The 27,457-nt window shown below is 39.5% G+C and overlaps 1 protein-coding gene across 1 annotated transcript in view; it reads right to left on the reverse strand.

The window, feature by feature from the left end:
• Positions 1-27,457, reverse strand: part of LOC135209636 (myoneurin-like) — an 83,602-nt gene that overhangs the window by 8,646 nt on the left and 47,499 nt on the right. The window lies entirely within an intron of this gene.

The following is a 27,457-nucleotide window of genomic DNA, read 5'->3' on the forward strand; positions in this document are numbered from 1 at the left end:
CGAGTATACCGTCAACCAACGCCCTTACCAACATGAGCCGTAGGCACTCTTTTCGATCTAACAGCAGTGGCCATCTTTATTATCCTTTTTCCTGGTAAACGTCGTCTTCGTGAAATGAAAATATTCAAGTCACCAGCACCTATACCTAATCCATGCTAAATATGATACATACGTTAGCTTTCACGTTTGTATTACATTAACTTTTTATCTGTGGTTCTCACTTTTTTTTTTTTTTTAAGTGATGGCACCCTAACTAATGCAATCATTATATACATTTGCACTCCTTCACAATCCCATCCACCAAATCACATGAAAAAAAAATGTATGAGATGGAAATGGCCAGTCCAAGTTTAATAATTATATGAACACTTCTGCACCCTTTTTTTTCAAATGTTCACTGAGATGATCTAGCCAAGATAAAATTCAGGATAACCTTACAGCACCCCAAGCACTGTCTGAAAATCACTGACCTATGAGAATAATGATTTTGAATTTCACTATTTGAACACTTGACGCCAGCTGTGCCAATACGAAATGAAATACAGTATGAACGATAAGTACCACAGCTATCTAGAAACACTAAGTACGCAGTGAATAACAGAATTTTACGAAGGTCCAAACGATTTCACCACTACAAATACCAAAACGACCTCGTCGTCTTAAGCAAGACAGGTAGGTTTCTAACTCCCTTTACTCGTCGACTCCTGCCAAGGAGTTACCGGGCACATAGCAAAACCACGGATTCAAATTGAAGCAATGTTAAAAAAACGCGAGCGGTATTTCTTTCGTCTTCATCTGACTTAATTCGTTAGATATATACTACTTTCAATACAGACTGAAGAGTTATGGCAATACAAGGCCACACATGAAGTCATACCATAAACTAAACTTGAACTGGCCATTTCCATCTCATATATCCCTTAAATTATACAAAAATTCAGGTACTACTTCCAGAGAAAACATGGGATGCACTGTCGTCTCCTTTGCCCAAATAAGGTCCCTCCATTCTTTCTGTAAGTCGTCAAACTGATGATGCTCAGACACTAAAGATGTTAAGTTCAGGGCAAGCTTGATGATGGACTTCACCTGTTTTTTCAGTACTTGCTGCTGCTTCCTTTGGCTACATGTTGTGCAAAATATAGCAATGACACTGTCGTCTTCTTGCAAAGGAAACCTCTCTCATATCTGACTAAGCTGTGACAAGAACACTATGCTGTCTGACCAAAACCTGCTTTTATTTTTCCATAGATTGTCTATTTCAGGACTTTCTGTACATCATTTTCAAGATTTCGGAGGTTTTCACATTTTTATTTCAAGCTTTCAGACTTTTGAGTTAATTTTTCAAGATCTTGAAGAAAGATTTTTCAAACGATGGTAGTGAGCAGGGGCCAACAGACGGTAAAGTATGGTTAACGCGCTTATGATACATATTTCAGCTGCTCTTTTGACGTAAAAAAAAAAGCGACGCGCTTACATGAGGATCCCCGCTTTCGTAAAACACCGGCATTACCACCCATACAGCCGAACTTCCAGTTACCTATTGGTCACTCGCTACGAAACTACGACGGCGAAGTTGTCGAGAGCTGGACTTACGTTCATTAATTTTTTTTTTACATGAGTGAATAGAATTAAATATACAGGACCGTATATTATCCGAAAACACTTATTAATCTTCGATTCCTCATGAGTGGTTTAACTACGAGAGAGAGAGAGAGAGAGAGAGAGAGAGAGAGAGAGAGAGATTTCATATAACCCTGTAAATAAAGCCCGTCAGATTCGGGGGAATCCCGGATTTTTGTTTTTCCTCTTGAAACCCCGGCCCATAATAACAGGTGGGCGTGGCTAATGTTTCGATCTGTCAAACGAAGTTGCAAACGGTTCATGGAAGACCAACTGTTAAACTTTTTCATTTCTGATAAAAAAAAATACAATAGTGCAGCAATGCAAAACGGCCGAGTTTAACGTCCATGTGGGTGTGTATAAATTTTTCCATGTTTATCGGCCAATATCCATATATAAATTTCCCACACTATCAACCAACATCAATGTATAGATTTCTCACACTTTATCAACAAGCATCTACGTATAAATGCCTCACATTTATTCAGCCAGGTTCAATGTACAAATATCCCACACTTATAAGCCAGCATCTACGTATAAATGACTCACATTCATCTACCAGCTTCAATGTATAAATATCCCACACTTAACAAGCATCTATAAAAAATTTCCGACGCGTATCATCAGTATCTATGGATCCTACCCCCAGCAGAGACAACTGTACAAAAATCGACACTGTAGTACGTGTCCTTTCGTGCTTTTCATGACCACGTTTGAAAAACGTCGTAACGTTATCATCACAAAAACCAATCAAGACTAATCAGTTCAAAGCCGTCCCGAACCTGAGTTAACAGTCTTACCTTAAAATGAATTGGCAAATAAAAAAAGTCTGCCTCACTGAAAACGTTCGTTGTCCATCGCTCGGTAAGCAAGCAGTTTACTCGGGATTTATAAAGTCGTTCTAATAACTCAAACGTGTCACCGATTCATGATGATGATGATTATTATTCAGCAGGTACTACTTGACCAGTCTTACTTACTCTAATTCGCATTAGTTGATGAATGACTTTGGCGAATTCGTGGTATCTCTTCGGCAAGTACTTGGTTTTTGATCAACGATAAATACAAAAAAAATTTTCATTGAATATTAGCGTAGACTATAAAATTTAAAAGCCGTATCATTTGAAATCTTGCCATCCGATTCTTGTCTAGTGAATTGGATTTTATTCCTAAGTATTAATAACAACCTTAAAAGTCACTCACTGCACTTTTCCATCACGGGATTTAAAGCAAAATAAATCGTGATAGTCGGCTCTTTGATGACTCTCTCTACCTGAGATCGCAAAGGACTGTCATAGCTTGTATGTATTGGTTTCAAGAGCCCCGGTGGGGCCACATCAGGACTCTTACGCGCACACTTAACACCCCCCCCCCCCCCCCACACACACACAAAGGGTCACGGACCCCAAACCAAAAATATATTCGCAAGCCTCTGAATTTTCACAGAACTAAGGAAAGTCAATTTTAAAACGGTATATGATGACCTTTAAGCTTCGAATGACCTCACAATTTACGAAAACTCGAAAAGTTACAAAATTCCAAAATCTGGTTAGATACTTCTTTTGATGGGCGTTTCCATAATGACCAAAAGTTATTCAATCGTCAGCGTCAAAAATGTCCCGTAATAATGTCGAAAACCAACACAAAATGCCTCTCTCTTTCTTACCAAAATCCTTGTCCTCTTCCTCCTCCTCCTTCTGTAAGCAGCACTTGTTATTGAGCACCCTTCTGTCTTCGTCTTTAGACCTACACTGACGTTTCTTCTGTCAAGACAGGAATTGCCTTGGCCAATCACAGGCCACCACCTTACCAGAAATTCTATTGCCCTCTCTCATTGGCTGAAAGCTTTGGTTTTTAGCAAAGCGTCTTTGTAAAAGATTCCCCAATGGCTGGTGAGACGAGGACCAGTTTTCAGACGACAAATCCTAATGATTTGTTTGTATGGTGATTTTACGTTGCATGGAACCAGTGGTTATTCAGCAACGGGACCAACGGCTTTACGTGACTTCCGAACCACGACATATAATGAGACATCACTGTCCTTTGATATGTAACATATAAACGGATAGTTTACGAACATTGCGTGTATGCACGTTAATAAGTTTTTTTTATTAATATCTGATTGACTTCGAAGTAGACCCTGGAAAGGAGGCAAACTCGTGTAAAATAATAAAGATGTTTGATTGCAAGGTTTACGTATTATGTCGTTTGCTGATACTTCTTGGACCCTTACTCTCAGTTTCATCGTAGATACATCTGTAATGATATTCACTGAATTAAACTGCCTACGTATTATGATTTGTAAATCCCCAATCTCAATACCACAACACTTTACGTCAAAATTACGATTTCCTATTGCAAGTCTTAACAAGGTGCATAAATAAGCTGACATTATAAATGAATATGTCAGCTTATTTATGCACCTTGTTAAGACTTGCAATAGGAAATCGTAATTTTGACGTAAAGTGTTGTGGTATTGAGGATTTACAAATTATATTGAATGTGCAGTTTCATTCAGTGAATATCATTACAGATGTGTCTACGATAAAACTGAAAGAAGCATTAGCAAATGACATACGCTAACATTACAATCTAACACGAAAAGACAAAAAATCTACCTATTAAGAGGAATGAAACGCCTCAGAATATACACAAACATTACGCGAGTCACGTTTGGTAGAGTGATTATTATTCATTGACTCTCATTGCTTCGAAAGCCAACCTTTTCGATTATATGCAACATTTCTCATTCCCACTAACCATTCTGCTATTCTTGAAGGACGTTTAGAAAAATTTATGTTTACATTTGAACTTCTAATGAAATATGTGGGTCTCACAGGGGGTTGCGTTTTATGTCTACGGGTTTTGAGTCATTCATGACGGTTAATTGTAGTAGCAAACAATTACAATAAAAAGATAATTTTCTTGCCTTTGGCGACATGGGAAATAACATAAAAAAAAAAAACTTAGAATCGCTTGGAACCTACCTCAACTCATCTTATTCCTCGTGTGGCCATCAGTACTTGTTTATAAACAGTAGTATCTTCAGACTATCAAAGTTGAATTTACACCGAATCTCTTCTTCTTCTTCTGCAGTGTACATATGAATGTATAGGCGCAGATGTGACTGCATATGCAAGCATACTCAGAAATGTGTACAGCGTACACATGTATACTGTACTACAGATGTGCATTCCTGTATATATTATTTTTGACAAATAAATCTTAGATCTCATCGGTCATGTCCGTAAGATTTATTCTTGATCAAATACATTAGACATTACGTAATATATCGCACCTCTTAACAGGGTCAGGAATTCATATAAACTGAAAATGTCAAATGGCTTTAAAAAGGTTTGCTGACGTTAGTTGCTATAGTTGTAAGCTTGACTCTAACGTTCGCTCTTACTTTCATTAGCTATTGTCTAGTTCATTATTCCATCATGATTATCATAACTTTCTAATCAGGAATGGTGTTGTCATTTGGCTTTTATGTCCGTTAATTTACCTTTCAGTTCCAGTGACTAGAGTTGCAAACAAAGTATTTATTATTGGAAAATGATTGCAAGGATATAATTTAGGCTTATACATCTTTAGCGAGACTCCTGTCAACCCTGTTTACTGTACTGAGCATGGAGATGTCATCTGATGCCATAGCACTAAGAGCGTTATTAATGTTTTTGCAATAATGTTCGCTTAAACAACTCGTGGTCTGTTACAGTGTCCCATCCGCCATTTGAATCCTGTAGGGTTATGTGCGCGTTGAAGTCACCACGGTATGAGCAGTAGTGATAACTAATAACTTCATATTCGTATAAGCTTTATAATAATGAAAGGTTGGTAGACTCATATATCGGCACCAGTCTCTGCAATTCACCTATCAGACCGATTTGAAATCCATATGCATTCTATTGAATATGACTGAGATAGGTACTAGGAGGTAATGGTTTCTCCTGATTCAATAATATTTTGACCTCTGTTGATATCTTTATTGTAGTATTTGGCGTTCTTCTTTCATATACTTTCTCTCAAACATTTAAGTTATTAACTGGGTCTCTCTCAAGTTGAGATTTTTCCACATTTCTTTCTAGTTTGTCTTCAGCTTGACCCATTTCTGTATGGTTCTTCCTGTCAACCTTCTTCTATCAAACTCAACCTGACTTCTTAAACCTTTCTCCCTAAAGTCATTTTTTTTTATCCTTCCATCTGAACTTTAGCCTTACTCTTCTCCTTCCATCCACCTGCATCAACCCTCAACACTTTCACACACATGATCAGCTCCTCTCATAACAAGACCTGAACACTGTAGTCTTTCCTGAACCTTCCTCGACACTTTCCCAGAGTTTGTTTGTCTTCTTCACCTGTGTTGTTCTATTATTAAACTGCTCCTTATTTAATTTCAAGTCAAGTGCACTTTCAGGAAAATACCTTGGGGAAGTCTTTAACCCAGTCTGCTGTCAGTCTAGACCCTTAAGTACACAAGACAGTATTAGGAAGCAGTTTGGTACGCGTATTCAAAGTTCTATTTAAAAATTGGTATCACAAAATAATTGCAAGTTTTGGCAACCTAGTGAGTACCTCAACACAATGTAAAATGTCTTCCAGGGTTATTGGGTTACGTTTACAACTTAAAAGGTGAAATTAAAAGGCCTTGACAACTTGTCATTTCAATGTAGTAGGTAGTGTGTCTTGCAACATTCAACAATTTCTTTGGACTTCCACTAAGTATGCCATACAACTGTACACTGACCACAAATGCAGGCATCAATCAGGACTTCTTTCTTTTAACAACCTTTATCTTCCGGACTTGAGAGGTACCACTACCTGAAAAACATTAAGGTGACAAAGATTTAAGCTATGTTAGAACTTTCCTTACTATTTTGGACATAAACAATTTATTGTGGCATATCGATGTTGAATGAGAAATATCCATTTCCTTAAAGGTCCTCATGACGAATTAATGCTTTATTCTATTTCTGTTTCACACCTATTTTGAAACAGCAATGTTATGAAACAGAAATAGGATAAAGCATTAATTTGTCATGAGGACCTTTACAGAAATGGATTTTGTTTTTTTGCACTTCCATATTTCATACTGTTTGATATACATTTTCCAATCATGTTCTTTCATTAATACCATAGTGCTACTCCATTGAAAACAAAGAATTTCCTGGACTTTCCATCTTCACTTAGATAACTCATAAATTAGGATCTTGAAAAGTCTTGGTAATTCTTATAGACTTCACAACCTTCTTTCAATACTTCTTGCAATTTTCTTGGACTTACAGTACTACCTTCTTTTCTATTAAACTTGACTCTTTCATTCGTTCAGTATTTTTCAGTTTTCCAAGACAATATTGTTGGATTCAATTGGCTTCCTATCCACTACAATCACTCTGGGCAATTTCATAATTGAGACTTCTCTGTCACATGTAGGCTTCCGTTCAAATCTTGGCATCCGGTGTATTTACAAACCTATCTCACTAGTGAAAACAGTGGCATTAGGGATCAAAACATAAAATGAGCTGTTGACTTTGATTGGTTGCAGTATTTGTAAATTCTAGAATGAAGCTGACTGACACACACACACACACATATATAAATATAAATCATGATACTTAATAATGTAAATGGTTATACTGCAAACAGGTCAGTCAGCCACATACTGAAGATTACGTACTCTCTTCCTTATAATTAGTGTACTGGCGGCGAGGAGTGATAAGTAAAGGACACTATGGATATGAATACTTATATTTCCTTCTTAATAAGAGGTATCACTTTAAATCTTGCATAAATACATAAAAAATGCAAAAATAAATATCTTCAGAATAGGCATGGTAGTTGTAGTAGTAGTATCTGAAGAGAGACCTAACCCATGGATTGTATGTCACAGTGCAACACCAGCAGCTAATCTTTTTCAGTTCAAAAGACAGATTCTGTAGAAAAGTTTGTGATTTAAAATCAAGTCCAAGTTACGTGCATCTAAGAAGACTCTTGCCTCACTGAGCTTGAAAACACAATAGGCAGCAATGGTGATGATGATGCCTCGACTTAAAAATATATATTATATTATACAAAGAAAGTGTCTAATGACAACCTCACAATACCTGGGATACCATAGCTATCACACACTGTGAGGTTTCAAAGTGTTTATCTAAGAGATTTAATGATGGATGTAGTTATCTCAAAAATTCCCCCCTTTTCAACGAAAAACAGATGGGCGGCACTGCAGAAGTGTTTGAAGAGAGGGTGAAAAAAAGAACAAGAATCAGAGTAGATATGTAGGCTTTATGTGATCAACCAAGCACCTCTACAATGAAATACAAATACAGCTGAATGGTATTAGTATAGTAGTAGTATGTAGTAGAATGGAACAGTGATATGACTAACACACCTAGTATTACACAAGAGTGGTACATTACAAACACATTTACGAGAAACAAATGCAGGATCAAGTAACAGTAGTAGATACAGCGGGTACAGGAGGCAGGAGAGTGGCAAGTGTTCTAAAGATATGCTGTGTAACACTGGGAAACTAACACAGAAAATCCTCGGCTTGAGACTGGCTAAATAGTATGGCCACATCAAGTCAAGAGAGGTTTTAAGGGAAATAATTCATAAAATAAACCTGTAACTGTATCACTCTAAGAAAAATCAAATAAAAAATACAAAGGATATTTCAAAATATTATCAAAATATCAAATACAAAGGATATTTTAAAACAATCTCAAAATGTCACCAGTAGGTGTATAAACCAACCAGTATTTCGAAGGCCAGTCCAACTAACCATGAGAGCTTGAGAACATAAAAAGAAAACTAATAAAAAAAATACAGATTGATTAAATGCTAAAATAGAAACACGGATTAAGAATCAGGTTAGTGACTTATCATGATCCAAACTGACCTAGAATTAATAGCAAGAGGAGAGAGAAGAGAGAGCAAGAATTTGAGGGAATCATTTAAAGTACATCAAGTAGCTTTTAAAATATTCAGATACAATAGTAGTGAAAGTAAAGAGGAATCAGACATCCTTCATTAACTCAATATTCATGAAAAATAATAAAACTAAAAATTTAAGATTAAGCTGAAAAGTGACTCAGAAAAAGGGACAGAAAATTCAGCGTTACCGTTGACCAGGGCAAGAGAGAGAGAAAATACAGCGTAGCAGTAGAGTAATAGTAAGCATTAGTGCTAATCCTGACTTACAAAACAGCTTGTATCCTAAACACTCAATATTGGGTCCACCATAAATAGTGCACACATCTGAAGAGACCTAACCCATGGATTGTGTTTGGCTCCAAACAGAATACCATTGCACAACGACCTTGGAAAGGAAGGTGAGCCTTCGTTCCCTCCTTACTGAAAGGACATAATTAATAAGCAACATGATCGAAATACATATTTATTACAAAATGATAATGTTAATCACAGTACCTGGCTCTTGCTCAGATCCATCCACATTAAGACAAATATACTGTCTGCAGCCTAGTGCCACAAACATGATATTGTTATTGTACAATAAAGTTTCATACATACTTACCTAGCAGATATATACTTAGCTATAGACTCCGTCGTCCCTGATAGAAATTCGAATTTCGCGGCACACGCTACAGGTAGGTAGGTCAGGTGATCTACCGTCCCGCCGCTGGGTGGCAAGAATAGGAACCATTACCTTCTAGAACCAGATTTTCTCTTCCACCTGTCTCCTGAGGGGAGGCTGGGTGGGCTCCATTCAATCGTATATATCTGCCAGGTAAGTATGTATGAAACTTTTATTTGTACAATAACAATATCATTTTCATACATTCAACTTCCCTGTCAGATATATACTTAGCTGATTGGCACCTTTGGCGGAGGGTAAGAGACAGCTAATTACTGATTAGACAGGTAAACAACATACGTTGTAGGTAATAAATTGTCACTTTGTGATATTTTATTCTTAGTTATTTTATTATTCTTGTTTTTGTTATGTATATTAATTGCATTATCATCCATTTAGTTTGTTTTCCTCCTCCCCGGTGGTTTATCTGTTTGGTAATTGCCACTAATGACCATTCTGTCTTTCCATATATTTGTGAGCAAGTGGTGCTGTCACCGTGGCTGTGTCGGAGATTGTTTCGACTGAAGGAGTCAGTTGATCTCTGAGCCTTATTACTCCTGGTGACTTGGATTTGCCTACTTGGATTTGCTACGTATCGCCTACTTGGATATATGATTATTCTTGAAGGTTTACGCTTCATCCTGCCTCACCCTCGGCTCAGTAAATGTCAAGGGGCTCTCGCTTAGCCAAGGTATAAGTGATTAATATTTTTGGAATGTTCAGGCGATCTTTTTGATGCCCTTAGTTCTGGTTTGATTTGGACGTCCCTTGTTTTCTGGAGGATCATCCTCGAGGACGTAGGATCGCTGATGTGTGGATCCTGTGGAGTATCACAAATATATATATACCTACTTATATCACTTTGCCACTTCACTTTTGTCTCTGGACGCAGAGGCATATAAGTAATTATAAAGATCACGGTTACAACTCCAGTGTTATATGTAATTAAGGAGATCACGGCAACAGCTCCAGTGTTTAAGAGGAGGGAAACCACCGCTAGGGTTTAGTTTGTAATTGATAGGATATTCTTGCTTTCCGTATGCCTTCTCCTGTCTGAACCCCCTTCTTTTTGTGGATGTATATTGCTTTTTTTTTTTTTTTTTTTTTTTTTGCTATCGTAATTGGATAATTGTGTTGTTTTATAAATATTTCAGGATGGTTGGTTTTCATTAATATATGTATTCCGTGGTTCAGGAATAACTTCTGTCTGGATATTTTTGTATTAAATTTAAGTATTTTTGTGGTGTTTCGTTTTCCCCCATGAATTAATTTTTGCACTTTGATATTATTTGAGAGCTATTCCACTGATTGTGGACTTAGTTTCTTGTTGTGAACAGAGTTTGGTAAGAAAGTTATTTAATTTTTAGTAACGGAGGAAAAGGACTGTTACAAACTGGCGACCGTCTGAACAGGATTTTACGTTCCTGTCTGTTCACTCAGTGCGAAGTTAATTCTGGGGGCTTGGTTTTCCCTGAACAACGTTTTTACACCTCCTCGTGTTTGGTTTGTTGGAGTTATCTTATATTTAGTTAGTTTGTTTAAAAACAATGTCGACAGTTAATGTGTTAGATCTCCTGTCTGGAGAGGGGTGGCAAGCAAGGCTTGCGGAGCTTGACAGAAGTGAATTGAAACAAGTAGCTCAACATTTGGAGTTGGAGTATGATGTATCTATTAGAAAAGGCTTATTGTTAATCCAGGTTTATGATTATGTCAGTATGGTTAAAAAGGGTGAGGTAATAACACCTAAGACTGAGGTGTCTGTGGAGGTATTGTCTAAACAAATAGAATTGAAAACTTTAGAATTTAATTTGGAGAAATTTAAGGCTGAGGAGAGAGAGAGAGAGAGAATGTTTGAGAGAGAGATGCGAAATGCAGCTCCCTCTTCCCCTCCTTCCTCCTCGAGTAGTTTGGTAACGCCTGCCATTAATTTGGGGCAGGCCCTTAAGTTTGTGCCGTGTTTCCAAGAGAATAATGTTGCGGAATTTTTTGTTTCATTTGAGAGGATTGCGGCCAAGTTGCAGTGGCCCCAGGAATACTGGACCACTCTCATACAGAGTAACCTTGTAGGAAGGGCTCAAAAGGTTTATGTAACTTTGGATGAAACTTTGTCATCAGATTACGAAAATGTTAAGGCTATCGTGTTGAAAGCATACGAGCTGGTTCCGGAAGCCTACAGGCAAAGGTTCAGAAATTTGCAGAAGGGTAGTGACCAAACCTTTGTAGAGTTCGCGAGGGGAAAAAGACAATTTGCCAAAGACTGGTTTAAATCGAAAGAGGTGGATGACATGGAAAAATTAAAAGAATTGTTATTTGTAGAAGAATTCAAGAGGTGTGTATCAGATAAGTTAAAAGTTCACCTTGAAGAACTGAAAATTGACACTTTACAGGAAGCCGCTATTGCTAGCGATGAATATTATTTGTCACACAAGAGTGAGTTAGGAGCATCAGGGACAAGTGTAGAACCGAAATGGGATAGGACAGGTCGAGGTGGTTATAATAAGAGTAAGACGTTTATACGGCCTAATCATAATAATAAGAATCAAATCAGGGCACAGGAACCTGTTAATAGTGATAAACGTTTCTCTGCTTATAATGATAAGAGAGGTTATGGTTCCCATGATCCAGAGTGGAAAAAGAGGATTACGTGTTTTTATTGTAATAAGAAAGGGCATTTGAAGAGTTCTTGCTTTGCTTTCAAAAAATCATTGCAGGCTAGAGGAAGACCGGTGATGGGAGTCGGTAGAAAAGAGAGCGATCCTGTCCCGACCAGACCAAGTGACCAATGACTACCAGACTGTTTTGAGAGGTATCTATCTAGTGGGAAAGTGTCGTCGGTCAATTCACCCATTGAAAATGAAGTAAGGATTTTGCGGGATATTGGGGCGGCCCAGTCCTTGATCTTACGGGACGCATTACCTAAAGATTTTGACTTTGATTATAAAGAGTTTGTTTTGCTGTGTGGTTTTCCTGATTCAGTCGAGTCTTACCCCATTGGAAATTTTCATTTGAAATGTCCTTCTTTTTCAGGAATTTTGAAATTGGCAGTAGTAAATAAGTTTCCTGTCAAAGAGGTTGATATTGTTTTGGGGAATAACAAGACTTTTAAGAATAAGACTTGGCCAATTCTGATCAATCCAGAAGTAGCAGTAGTTACGCGTTCTAGTGCTAGAGTAGTTGACGTTGCAACTGATGTAGACTTGAGTAGTTTGGAACGTAGTAGTAATATTGTAGGAGATATTAATATTTTGAGAGATCATCCGAATTGGACTGTGGAAGAGCTTGTTCAAGCCCAAAACAGGAATTTCGTGACTTACCAACAGAGTCAGGTGAAGAGTCGGACTTGACTGTACCTAAATTTAGAATTATTAAGAATATTTTGTACAGGGTGAGTAGGCCGATGGAGGCTGGTAACTCGGAACATGAAATATTAAGACAAATAATGGTCCCTTATATTTACAGAAATGCTTTGATGTCGTTGGCTCATGAAAGTGGTTTGGCTGGGCATTTTGGTGTTTATAAGACGACTAGCAAACTCTTCGCGAACTATTTCTCGGCCCAAGTTTGAAAGCAGACGTTAAGAAGTTTGTTAATAGTTGCGATGTGCCAGAAAGTCGGTAAGTTGCCGAATCAACCTGTTCCTAAAGCTCCTTTGTGCCCCATCCCTGTGGTTTCCGAGCCTTTCAAAGAGGTAATTATCGATGTTGTTGGTCCGTTACCGAGGACTTGTAGTGGGAATGAGTATATTTTCACTATTCCCCTACGTACAATTAAGAGTGAAAAAATTGTAGAAGTACTAACCAACTTTTTTACTAGGTTTGGGATGCCCAAGGTCGTTCAGTCAGACTGTGGGACTAATTTTGTTAGTAAATATTTCAAAGGTAAGATGAATGAATTGGGCATTAGACATGTGACTTCTTCCCCATATCATCCCAAAAGTCAGGGTGCTCTTGAGAGATTCCATCAGACCCTGAAGTCAATGATAAAGAAATATTGTTTAACTCATGGATCCGACTGGGACAAGGAATTGCCTTATTTATTATTTGCTTTTTGGTCAGCTCCAAGTCAGTCCTTAGGTTTGTTACCTTTTGATTTGGTCTTCGGACATTGTGTGCGTGGTCCTCTTGATGTGGTAAGAGAATCGTGGGAAGGTGATATCCCAGACATCAGTTTGTTAGATTATGTGACAAACTTGGGTGACAAATTGTCGAAGGCTTGGAAATTTGCCCGAGAAAATTTAGTTGTGTAGTAAAAAAGGATGAAATACTTTTTTGATAGAAAGGCTAAAGTGCGTAATTTCGCAGTAGGCGATAGGGTTTTGGTACTTTTGCCGTTGCCGGTAATTCTTTGAAAGCTTCCTTCTCTGGACCATGGAAAATTTTAAAGAAAGATAGTGAGGTGAATTATTTGGTTGAAACTTCGGAAAGAAGGAAGCCTTTCTAATTGTGTCATGTGAACATGTTAAAAGCATAGAAGGGAAGAGAGAAAATTATTCCGATAGCCACTATTGCGGACGACGTTTCAAATAATAAACTTTATTCTTTTTCAGAGGGTTTTACTGATGATAATTGTGATAATGAAATTTGCATGTCGAGTAATAAGAATTATTTGGAGAAATTTGATGGTTTGGTCTATCATCTCAGTAGCGAGAAACGAAGGTCTTTAAGAAAATTGGTTATGGGTTACAAAGAATGTTTTCAGAGGTACCGGGTCGTACGTCTATTTAGGAACATGATGTGGACGTTGGGAATGCAACACCAATAAAGCAGTCCCCTTATAGGTTAAAATTTCCCCTTTTAAAACTAAGGTAGTAGCCAAAGAAGTTGACTATATGTTAAAGCATGGTTTAATAGAGCCCAGTAAAAGCCCATGGTCCTCTCCGGTAGTGTTAGTGAAAAAACCTGATGGTGATTTTCGTTTTGTGTTTTGACTATAGGAAAGTTAATGAAGTCACGCAGACCGATTGTTATCCCTTGCTCGTATAGAGGATTGTATTGATCGCATGGGAAAATCAAAGTTTATTAGCAAATTTGACTGCTAAAAGGGTATTGGCAAGTTCCTTTATCAAAACGAGCCAGGGCCTTGTCTGCTTTTGTGACTCCACAAGGGTTATTTCAATGCCGTGTAATGCCGTTCGGCATGAAGAACGTTGCAGCTACGTTTCAATGTTTAATGAACACGCTTGGTTTATGGTTTGGAAGGTTGCGTTGTGTATATTGATGATATCGTAATTTATAGCGATGACTGGGAAACGCATCTAAAGCGTATTTAGGGCTTTATTTGAGGTCTTAAAAAAGGCCAGATTAGTAATTAATTTGAAAAAAAAGTGAGTTTGCCAAAGCAAAGGTAATCTATTTAGGTCAATGAGGTTGGGTGACGGTAAGGTGGCGCCATAAACAACGCCAATGTCGAAGCCATTGAGAAAATGTCCATTCCAAAGTGTCGAAAGGATGTCAGAAAATTCCTGTGTCTAGTTGGGTGGTTATCGTAAATTTGTAAGGAATTTTTCTGACATCGCTGATCCGCTCACTAATTTGTTGAAGAAAACTGTTCCTTTTAATTGGACTCCTGAAACGCAAAGGGCATTTGAGTGTTTAAAAGGTGTGCTTCTTAGTTTTCCCCGTTTTAAGGGCTCCGGATTTCGACCTGCCTTTTTCGCTTGCCACTGGACGCAAGTGATGTCGGTGTCGGAGCGGTCTTATTACAGAATGACGAGCAAGGCGTTTCTCACCCGGGGTCGCGTTCTTTTCGAATGAAATTGAATTCCGCTCAATTAAAGTATTCGACGGTCGAGAAGGAGACACTCGCACTCATTCTGGCTATTATATTTTTCCATCTATCTTTCTTCCACAGGAACTCCTATAAAGATTATGACTGACCATAACCCTTTGACCTTCATCAACAGATACAAAAATAAAAACCAACGTCTGATGCGTTTGAGCCTCATGTTTGCGGAGGGTGGAATCTAAAGAATTCACTCATGTCCCGGGAAAAGACAACGTTGTGGCCGATGCCTCTCTCTCGCAGCGTTGAGTAGGAGGATTCTTGCAGAGGGCTATGCGGATATTAAGGTAGTATCTGTATCGTTCTGGTTACGGTGTGTGTACTGTTGAAGTGGGTGCTTAGGTTTGTATTGTAAAGAGTAGATGAGTGTGTAACAAATATGTATCAATTATATTTTCCTTTACAGGAGTTCTGTAAATGCATGGGGTTATAAAATGAAGAATAGTGGCAATGTTTATTTTAATGAAGGTTGAAGTGCTTATAATGCATGATGGAATTGAGTGTTATAGGATACAAATGGGTAATATCGTAAAATTTTTACTGAAAAGTGTGGTATACAATGATGTTGGTATACAATGATGTTGGTATTGTTTGTTGGTCTTTGGCGCATGGTACAATACGGTGAGGTGATTAATTTGGTGATTAGGATATCGGAGAATCTACATTGTTTAGCGTACAGCTACTAATCCGGGCATTCTTGGTTTTCAGGCATAATTACGCTTCACGAAATTTTGTGTGTTGGGATTGCGCAGGGGAAACTGTGTTGGTCTTCTCGTGTTGTCCAGTGTTAGTGTATGTATTCGGTAGGACACTTTTATAGTGAATAGTGTGTTGTCACTGTGATGATAGACAGGACTATTGTTCGCTGAACATTGTTGCAATGAGCGATTTGAAAATAAAGTGAAACAACGTTGAGTGTGTAAATAAACTTATGGCCTATGAACAGTTCTATGGAATCCGATTAGAGCAGTGTAGCTCTTAATAATATACGTATGTGAGAGTTTTGAAGCTCTTGGGTTAACAATGTGTTGGCGATGGTTTTTGAGGTTTTCTGTGTGTAGATTTTCCATTGTATTAATGATATTTTGTTAATTTTGATGCCATTGTGAGCTGCATCCTTGTTCCTTTGCCACCCCTCCTGTTGGATATCAGGTTTTGTAATAAGTTTATTATTTACATTCATACCTTTGTTTTTTCTTTGCAGGGTGTATAAAAACCTTGTTTGGCTTGTGGGGTCGTTTTTGGTTTGGGTAACAAAGACTTTAGTTTTTTTTTTTTTAGTATACTAAGTTATTTACTGTAAAAAAAATATATGTATATATTTTTTTTTTTTTTTTTTCTTTTGGGAGAGGAGGTGTTCACTTGTTGTGATATTTTATTCTTAGTTATTTTATTATTCTTGTTTTTGTTATGTATATTAATTGTATTATCATCCATTTACTTTGTTTTCCTCCTCCCCGGTGGTTTGTCTGTTTGGTTATTGCCACTAATGACCATTCTGTCTTTCCATATATTTGTGAGCAAGTGGTGCTGTCACCGTGGCTGTGTCGGAGATTGTTTCGACTGAAGAGTCAGTTGATCTCTGAGCCTTATTACTCCTGGTGACTTGGATTTGCTACGTATCGCCTACTTAGTATATGATTTATTCTTGAAGGATTACGCTTCATCCTGCCTCACCCTCGCTCGGTAAATGTCGAGGGCTCTCGCTTAGCCAAGGTATAAGTGATTAATATTTTTTGGAATGGTTCATTCATGCGATCTTTTTGATGCCCTTGGCTCTGGTTTTGATTTGGAGTCCCGAGTTTTCTGGAGGATCATCCTCGAGGACGTAGGATCGCTGATGTGTGGATCCTGTGGAGTATCACAAATATATATACACCTACTTATATCACTTTGCCACTTCACTTTTGTCTCTGGACGCAGAGGCATATAAGTAATTATAAAGATCACGGTTACAACTTCAGTGTTATATGTAATTAAGGAGATCACGGCAACAGCTCCAGTGTTTAAGAGGAGGGAAACCACCGCTAGGGTTTAGTTTGTAATTGATAGGATATTCTTGCTTTCCGTATGCCTTCTCCTGTCTGAACCCCCTTCTTTTTGTGGATGTATATTTGCTTTTGCTATCGTAATTGGATAATTGTGTTGTTTTATAATATTTTCAGGATGGTTGGTTTTCATTAATATATGTATTCCGTGGTTTCAGGAATAACTTCTGTCTGGATAGTACTAAATTTAAATATTTTTGTGGTGTTTGTCGTTTTCCCCCATGAATTAATTTTTGCACTTTGTGATATTATTTGAGAGCTATTCCACTGATTGTGGACTTACTTGTTTTCTTGTTGTGAACAGAGTTTGGTAAGAAAGTTATTTAATTTTTAGTAACGGAGGAAAAGGACTGTTACATAAATAAATAAAACCTTGGTTCCTATGTGTTTAAGCGGAGGTCGACTTCCTAGCTATTGCTAGTAGTCTGCTTCGTCTCAAGAGCCTCAGCAAGGATGTGACCTATGGCTAAGAGTTCTTGTAGATCTGTCAATGGGATCTTATCCACTTACTCGACAGAATCTAATGGTCATTTGTCAATGGGGTCTTATAAACCACTTACATGACACACCCTATGCCTATGGGCATAACTAAGGAAGCACAACACCGATCCCGATCACCTGATCCTAACACGAGGGTTTGTGCTTAGTTTGAAAAGAGCTATCCCCAAACTCCTTTCAAACAAACCAAAAAAGAAAAAAACACTATGTTAACATAAAAATCAACTCACTTAGTTAAGGATCAGTGTCGGCTCCGTATCCCAGCAACGTATCCGTAAGACACCGTAAAACAAGAGTGGGGGAGAAGGATCTCTCGTAGGTCAACTTGACCCTCTTCGCTGCAAAGGGAAGTCAACACAAGAGTTGCATCTCCCCGTAATTACAGCAATATGTCCTCACGACATATTGTTATGGAAACGAACAAGAATTCATAAAAGCTCGCACTTCAAGCGCTTTTAATTCTCAGCTGTTTGAAAGAATCATCAAGTTATTCATGAAGTGCTTTAGCGATCACACTTATTTCAAAGAAGACCAGGGCTTCCTTTGAAATGGATCTTTTCTGGATGAAGCCTAGAGCCTGGCTTGCGTGCCTGCTGGCACCTCGCGCTTAGCTGGGCCTCGCGCCTGCTGGTTCCTCCCCACTTGCCGAGTTTCGAGCTTGGTAGAGTCTCGAGGATGTCTGGCGATGTCCACATCGGACACTCTTATCTGTCCGATTTGTTCACCTCTAGCACATCTGTGCCAGGTTGTAGGCCAGCTCTTTCTCCTCAGACAATGACAGTGATCTTGGGACTGTTTGCCTCTGGCGTTTTTACGCCTGTTTTGGCATATGGCACCTGGTTGGCGCTACATTGTCCAAAAGTCCTGAACATCCACAATAGTTTATCAGGAGACTGGAGAAGAGTGGGAAGAAGTTCTTCCACTTTGAGCTTTGGCCTCTCCGGCAAGGGGAGGTGATTGTAGTCAGCTACATCCAGTAGACGATAGGATATCTAACCGTACGAGAGATAAGAGTCTTTCTCCGAGGAGGGTCCTTCTTGAATAATTCCGTTGCTCACGAGATCTCTTCTTACATGTTGAGGGGTGTCTCGTTGCAGAATCTTCCCTAATCCTGCCCGAAGAAGGGAAGAAGAAAAGCCTGGAAGTCGAAGGAGACTCCGAGCTGAAATTTGGGAGTACTCCTGATTTCTAGCTCTTTATTGTATCCCTCTGAACACCTTCTGGGAAGCATTTCGAGCCGTCATCGCATTCCAAAGACTCTGTAGGGCAAACGTTTTTTGACCATTCTACTGTAGATGAAAACGTAAGTACCCTGCCTGGACAACGAAACCTCTATCTGAAACATTGAATCAGGAATAGGGGGTTTTAGTTCTTTTGGCCAGACATACTATACTGGCAAGAACCCATTGCCTAATCTCCATAGAATCTGATGCGAGATTCTAATGCTCAAAAAAGTTCACGTGTCTTCTTGATCGTTTAGGAACCAAGAGAAACAAACGAATTCCTCATAAAAATTTCTCAAAGAAGTTTGATGAGGAAGAGCATTCCATCTTGTCGGAACATAGAATCTGTGGCCACAAAAGATCCCATTAGAATTACATGATATCCTACTCTTGTCATATTGAGGTATCGTATAAGATCCTGAAGATCTTAATCCTCTGCTATCTCCAATTCCCTTTATAGAGACAGAGTATAGCCTTTTACTGCGTTCTTTGATAGCAGATATATACAAAGGTGATTCTTCCCTCTGAAAGGGAAGAAAAAACCGCTATGTTCACAGAGGTATCGGAAGAGGACAGTTTCCTCATTCCCTCTAGCACGATCTGCAGCAATTCTATATCTTGTTCATGACTATCGTCATTTACCTTGAAAATCCTCTATCATTCATGTCCACTTCTGGTCAGTCCTGCACGCAGACAGACTCAGAGTGAAGAGGTTGTTAAGGTCCATTTATATAGATGCTGATAGAATATTCAGACTGTCCTTGGAAAGACTTCCAAAACATGCTGTGAGAAGAACGTGACCTCTGTGATCCAACTTCATCTAGGACAAATGAGGCTAAAGTATTATCCTCTCTTTCTTTGAAGCCCTTTATCTTAAATTCTGTAAAGATTTACATTTAGGGGAAAAAAGACTAAAATTTATTCCCCTTTTATAAAATAAAGATGGCGTATATTGCTACCTCTCTTGGTTCGAGAAAAGGAGCAGTCTACAGGAAGCCTGTTCGTCTTCTACCTTGCTAAGAGGTCTATGAAGAAAACTTTTCGGGCAGGTTCTCACAACTTACGGGAAAGAAGCGATCCTTTCTCTTGGTAGGAATTCCTTCTTCAAACTTCTATTAACGAAGATATCTACTGTTGCCTTTCTCCTAGGATCTTCGTAGCGTCGTCTTCTTTCTCCGTATCCGATCTGGGGAGGGGAGGAGGATTTAATGAATAAATATCTTTCTTCTCTTCTCAGGTGGATGACTTCCGGCGGAAAACTTTCCGGCTAGAATCCCAGCTGGCGATTTCCACGATCTTTTAGAAGGTCTCGACAGCTTGTCAGAACTTCACCCTATTTTCCTTTCGATGAAGACCTCGGATGACGAAAAACACTGTTTTAGGATGCCTTTCCAACGGCTATCCTTGGCAGTCTGGGACGCTACTACAGATACTGCCGAGGGACGCCCTACCGTGGGGATTCTCTGAAACCTCCTTAAGGCTTCGACATTCCTTCTCTCTGGGCTTGTGGAGCTTGGAAGAGGTCTAGGCCTGAGAGCGAGACAAGCGCCAATCGAAGCACCCTCCACTATTTTTAGGATGCCTTTCCAACCTGGCGAACTTGGCAGTCTGGGACGTTCTACAGAGTCTGCCGAGGGGGACGCCTGATCGTGGGGATTCTCTGAACCTCCCGTGCGCTTTCGACATTCCTTCTCCTCTGGGCTTGTGAGTTTTGGAAGAGGTCTAGACATGGGAGCGAGAACAGAGCCGATCAGAACGCACACCCGTCCACTTCAATGGGGAACACTATATTTCACTTCTTACCTTTTAAGAGCTCGCATTTTTGAGCTACATCCATTATCTCAAATTTGCATATATAAATTTGTAGTTTTCTGTGGAGTAAGAAGGTGATGTGGATGCAACAACTACTAGTACTGCTAATACTCTAACTGCTCGTTAGCACAAACGCTATAAAAGCTTCTAAAGTAAGCGTATCTAGTTATAATGCTTTTTCTGACTTCCTAAAGTAGGAAATTAGAGTTTAATATTTCCTCAATAAAGTTGTAACCTTTATTACATGTAATAATAATAAATATTTAATAATTCCTTTCTTGCAAACTATGTGAGTGTCTACCGATAATTTCGGCAGTTTTTCACTTAATATTTTCTTCGAAAATTTCAAAGCGAAATTCATTAAAAAGTTAATAAAAGCGTATGCCGAACCAAAGCCCCAGTACTTGCCCTGCAAAAGACAGCCAGAAGATCGATGGCGATGAAACACGAAAATCAAGTCAGGAGGACCGTAAACGTATGTTTACATTCCCACCGAGAGAGAAAATCTGGTTCTAGAAGGTAATGGTTCCTATTCCTGCCACCCAGGCGTTGGGACGGTAGATCACCTGACCTACCTACCTGTAGCGTGTGCCGCGAAACAAATTCGAATTTCTATCGGGACGACGGAGTCTAACAGCTAAGTATATATCTGACAGGGAAGTTGAATATATGAAAAAACTTCTTTTAGAGCTAGAATGTTACAAGTGTCATATCATCCTTGAATAAAATTAACAGATACAAACATCATCTTCCACATACAATAAAAACAATTAGTTTAAAAAAATGGGATTTTGGTTATTGTGGCCCTTTACCGGAAAATGAAGGTGCAATGGAAGAGTTGGTCTAGCACCTACCCTAGCTGTGCTTGCCCCTCCCGGAAAGTAAACCTGATTTGTCTTTGGCTAAAACTGAAAAATAAAAAAGAAGAAAATTACTCTTGAACTGCTGAAATAAAAAAAGCAGTTTCAGTTAGGATGCTCAGTTGTGGTAACTCCCCTGGCAGCCAGGAATTCAAGGAGAGTGGGTGTAGTCTAGTGAAGCAACAAGCACTGATAAGTTATCAACAGGATGCAAGGTGTTCAAGGCACAACTTAGTCTGCTGTCTTTCTGACGATGGTGACCCCTCCTTAGTTTTATCTGCCAAAGTTTCATCCTTAGAAACTATATCTGCAGTTAGTAATGTATATGTGGGGTAGCACCAGGTATTGCCCCCACTGCCTTATCCATTTAAGATATCCAAAAATTCTTAAAATTCCTTTCTTTGAAATTCAATTAGAATTTGTGCATAAAAAATTGCTTTCTAAAACAGACAGCTATTGGGCAAAATCTGGCAAGCACATCTGAGTGGTATTTACGGTAGATACATATGCAATAAGTATACAAAGTCGTTACATTGAAGCAGTGGGAAGAGAAACTGATACATGTAAGTGTTTACTAGCTTTCCCAGTGGTCCAATTTTATCGATGAATTAAGTGCTATTCTGCTATCTTGGGGAGCAAAATAAAAAAATGGTATTTATATTTTTTATATATACTCAAAACTATTTAATACTACAAATTGGCAATCAAGTGCCCGACAGACTGTTCAGTAATGCACTTCATAGGCCCCAAAAAGTTTTAGACCTGTACCACACTAGGTGCCTTATTTTTTTATTTGTCTGGGATTGTCTTGTCGCAAGACAGATGGGACACTAGTGGTGGGTTGGGGGGGGGGGGGGGGGGGGGGGGGGTGGTGGGGGGGGGGGGGGGCTACTTTTAGCTCAACTAATTATATCCCTGTGTGAACACTGAAATGGATATACTGTATCTAAATTCCAGAGGGATGAATTTCCCATGAACAAGATAAAAAAAATGAATGACTTGAAATGTATATGTGCCTTAGGTAAGGGCAGTTCTTCCCTCACCTAAATTAATGAAGAGTCACAGGGCAAAAAACTTCTGACTAGTCAGCAATGGTTGAAATGCTGTGGTAAAAAGTACTGCCTTGCCCTCCAACAACTAGCTGTTTGAGATACTGCCAACTTCCCGGGGGCATCGGTCAACCTTTGTGCTTCTTTCCTTTTTGTTTTTACTTAATTTTATTTTTTTATTGACAAATAACAAACTAATACTTTTGTATAATCATTAATAAAAGCTAATCAAATTTCCTATGAGCTACATACACTGAACAGAGAGGGGTGGAGGAAGGGCCTGCTCAGGTAGTCTTGCTGCCCCCTAACAGACGCTCATCATTAGTACAGGCGGCCCTCGGTTAGCGGCAGGGGTTCCGTTCCTGGCCACCGACGCCAAGCGATTTTCGACGCTGAGCGATTTTAAAGCCTACGGCCGCCGCACACCTTCTTTCGAAACTCTAGACCAGTCAAAGGCGCCGTAATCCCACAACGGCGCAATAAGTAAAATTATATTTATGCAGTATAGTACTATAGAATTTACTGTACAGTACATGTGGGTGTCTAGAGTATGTAAAGATATAATAAAATCTATACAGTGTACAGGTAGCTGTAGTGTTCGGTTACGATCATTAGTCTTACGATAGTTCGATTTTATGAGAGATCAAATTACAATGGCCTAACTTTATCCATCTTCTAGTTACATAAGTTCAATAACAGCAAAAGAGAATGATGAAAGTATGGTTTTAATGTTATACTCGTTACGTGAACGTGTACAGCCATGAACAACCGAACGAGAAACGACTTTTTTTTTTTTTTTTTTTTTTTTTTTTCTAAGTACAACCGAACAGGATAACATCTGTTTTGGCTTGTATTTCGATCATCGTACTACAGTGCAACATTACTGTATTTGTTATAAATGCGTTTATGTTATAGAATAGAACTGAGATATCTTAATGTAATAACTTTATTCTCTATAGATCAGAGATCAATATAGATTAAGATCAATCGGGAAATATACCGTTAAATTTAAACCTAGTTTATAACTGAAGCTGAGAAATCTGTTCAAGACTGCTAATGACTATTATCGTACATCGGCAACAAGGATAAAACTGCAGTAAACGTCTGCCATCACACACAACTGTAGATAAAATTGGGATAAAATAATTTTAATCAAAACTACTGTGCTTGAAAGAACATTTTACTGTTGGTTTCACGCCGATTTAAGATAAATAACGTAAAGTTCGTATTACGATGATATAAAGGATTACGTATTGCGAACGGAATCACGTAATTTTTTACACAATAGACATGCCGCCAACGTAATCTCTTAACGAAAAAAATAGTAGTTCACATTCACAACGAGACATATTCAATAAATATTTCCACCTAAAAACACGCTGTATAAGGAAAAATAACTTTGTCTCATATAAGTCAAGTATATAGTAGATATTCGTTTATGCTACTAACTAGAAGCAAGAGCATTCGCTCAGAATTGCGTTATGGTGAAACAGACTCGTATTCATCAGCTGATTTCAAACCACAACATTGACCGCTACGCGGAATACGGGCTTAAGTTTGCCATAGTATTTTAAAATACAATAATATGAGAATGCATACAATATTCTTGGATACAGTGAAATAATGTATAACTTTTTAAAGGATTTATGGAAAAGATGCATAATTAATAAAATAACACAATGCATTTTCGGAACTGGCGGACAAGAACGAACATGAAAAAAACCATCCCCTGACAACAACGTGGAGCGTAGTTACAAAGGCTGCCTTAACTTGTATCTTATTTCTGTACAAAAAATGAAAATACCTTTACGCAATATATTTTCATACACTTTTAAACATAGAAGCATAAACATTTGAAAAATCGACACATCGATCGCTAAATTTTTTTTAACTCGATATTTTCGGAAGAGCGGCAGACGCGGCATACAAGAACGAACTTGAAAAAAAACATCGTAGTCGATAACTTGAAGGTAGTTTCAAAAGCTGCCTTTTTATCATATTTCTGCACAGAAATAAAAATACCCTATTCGTAATACATTTTCATACACATTTTAAACATAAAAGCATAAACATTTATAAAATCGACACATCGATCGCTAATTTGCACTTTTTTTAAATATGATATTGTTATAATACAATAAAGTTTCATACATACTTACCTGGCAGATATATACATAGCTAAGACTCCGTCGTCCCCGACAGAAATTCAAATTTCGTGGCACACGCTGCAGGTAGGTCAGGTGATCTACCGTCCTGCCTGGGTGGCAGGATTAGGAACCATTCCCGTTTTCTATTCATATTTTTTCTCTTCCACCTGTCTCCGCGGGGAGGCTGGGTGGGCCATTAATCGTATATATCTGCCAGGTAAGTATGTATGAAACTTTATTGTATTATAACAATATCATTTTCATACAATCAACTTACCTGTCAGATATATAACATAGCTGATTGACACCCTTTGGTGGAGGGTAAGAGACAGCTAACATGAATAGACAGGTAAACAACATATGTTGTAGGTATAAATAAACCTTGGTTCCATCTGATAGGTGGTAGACTTCGTGGCTGTTGCCCGGTAGTCTGCATCACCTCAAGACTTAGCGAGATATGTGATCTATGGCTAAGAGATCTTGTGGGCTGTCTGCCGATGGATATTTTGAACAAAAAAGCTTACTCGGCAGAGCCTGAAAGGACTTTGTCAATGGGTATCTGGACCACTTCTATGACAATACACCTTATGAAGGAGCGCAACACCGATCCCGATCACCTGATCCTAACACGAGGGTTCGCGCTCAAATTGGAAAGAGTTATCCACACACTCCTTTCAAAAACCCCAATAATTTCACTAAGTTAAAAAACTTTAACTCAAAGTTAAGGATCAGTGTCGGCTCCTTATCCCAGTAACGTATCCGCAGAACGTATCAACCAAAAGAGAAGGATCTCTCGTAGGTTAACTTGACATCCTTTGTGTAATGAGAAATCAACACAGAGTTGCCTCTACCGTACAACACAGCTAATATGTCTTATATGACATATTGTTATGTAAAGAACAAGAATTTGCAAAAGCGCGCACTTCCTGCACTTTTAATTCTCAGCTGTTTGAAGGAATCAAGTCACTTATGAAGTGCTTAGGAGATCTCCATGTTTCAAAGAAGACCAGGGCTTTCTTGAAATGGATCTCTCCCGACTGAAGCCTGAAGCCTGGCAGGAACCTCGCGCCTGGGTGTGCTTCGCTCTTGGTTGGCGCCTAGCGCTTGTCTGGTACCTTTCGCTTGACTGGCGCCTCGCATCTGGTTGACGCATCGCGTCTTAGCTGGAGATTCGCGCCTAGAGCCTGGCTTGCGCCTGGCTGGCTGCTCGCGCCTGGCTGGTGCCTCGCGCCTGGCTGGCGCCTTGGCTGGGCCTCGCGCCTGGCTGGCGCCTGCGCGCCTGGCTGCCGGCCTGGCGCCAGGTTGGCGCTTTGTGCCTGCCTGGCGCCTCGCGCCTTGCGCCTGCCTGGAGCTTCGCGCCTGGCTGGCGTCTCGCGCCCGGTTGGAGTGGCGCCTTGCGCCTGCCTGGAGCTTCGCGGCTGGCTGGTACCTCGCGCCTGCCTGGCGCCTCGCGCCTGGTTGGCTCCTCCCCACTTGCCGGAGCTTCGAGCTTGGTAGAGTCTCGAGGATGTCTGGCAATGTCCACATCGGACACTCTTATCTGTCCTATATGTTCGCATCTAGCGCATCTGTGTCAGGTTGTAGGCCCGGTCTTTCTCCTCATCAGACAATGACAGTGTTCTTGGGGCTGTCTGCAGGTTTCTTCTTCCTTACTGACTGTGTCAGAAGGTCTTGAGTTGCCTTCTCAGTTAATGAACGAGAAATGTCCTTCACTAACTGAGAAGGGAACAAAAAGTCAGACAAAGGCGATTACAGAAGCGCTGCCCTCTGAGCGTGGGAGACCGCTTTGGTTAAAAAGACACTATATACTGTCCTCTTTTAAAGAAGACCTGCTCCAAACAAAGAGGAGATCTCAACCGAGCCATCCTGAACTGCTTTGTCTATACAAGACAAAATACACAGAAGGACTTCTGGTTCGAGTCTTCAGAATCATGGGCTTTCTTGGACATCACCCCAAGGACCAATCTAAGAAGTTGAAAACTTTCCAATACATGAAAAGAGTCCCTTGAGGAGATGGTCCAGTTCTGAAATGCCCCAAGTTATACGGGCAGAGTTCAAACCTTGTCTACGTGAAGCGTCAACTAAGGTCGAAAAGTCCGCTTCTGACGTAGACGGAAGAGAAATAAATACCCATATTCTCTCCCGTCTGATATCAAATGCCTCTTTTACCAGCTAGTCTCGCTGGAGGCATGCAGAAGAACCGTTCTAACTAACTCCTTCTTCGACTTCATCCAAGAGTCTAAAGACTGAAGAGCCCTCTTCATCGAAATGGCGGGCTTCATTCTAAGAAAAAACCGAAGATTTCTTCGTCTTTGCACTCGAGAAAAGAGAGCGCGGAGAAGGAGGAGAGGCAGGAGTCGATCAAGTGTCTCCCGTCTCCATACTCCTCTAGAAGCAAGGCTGTCAAAAACATTATAGTTCGACAGTCCTTCTCTTCCTTGATACTCCTCCTCCGAGTTTACTTCTAACTCGGGGTCTAGATGAGTCTCCGCTGCTAATTCAGTACGTCTTTCCTCTGGAGGAGACAAACTCCTAATAGGAGAAGGGCTAAGGGAATGATATTCCTTCCTCTTCCCCGCTTTAATAGTCCTGGAAGGCGCCAACAGCCCAGGCTTCTCTCCATAAATGGATGACGCTTCCCGCTTGGATGACGCTTCTAGTCCGCCAAGCGTCCTGGCTGACGCCTCCCGTTTGTGTGGCTGCTGACGTCTGGATGACGCCTCGCGCCTGGAAGACGCTTCGCTCTCAAAAGGCGTCCTAACTGGCGCCAAAATTTTGGTTGGAGCCTCGCGTCTAAAAGCAGCTTTAAATGACGATTC

Source organism: Macrobrachium nipponense, chromosome 38 (genome assembly GCF_015104395.2).
Source record: "Macrobrachium nipponense isolate FS-2020 chromosome 38, ASM1510439v2, whole genome shotgun sequence".
NCBI lineage: Eukaryota > Metazoa > Arthropoda > Malacostraca > Decapoda > Palaemonidae > Macrobrachium > Macrobrachium nipponense.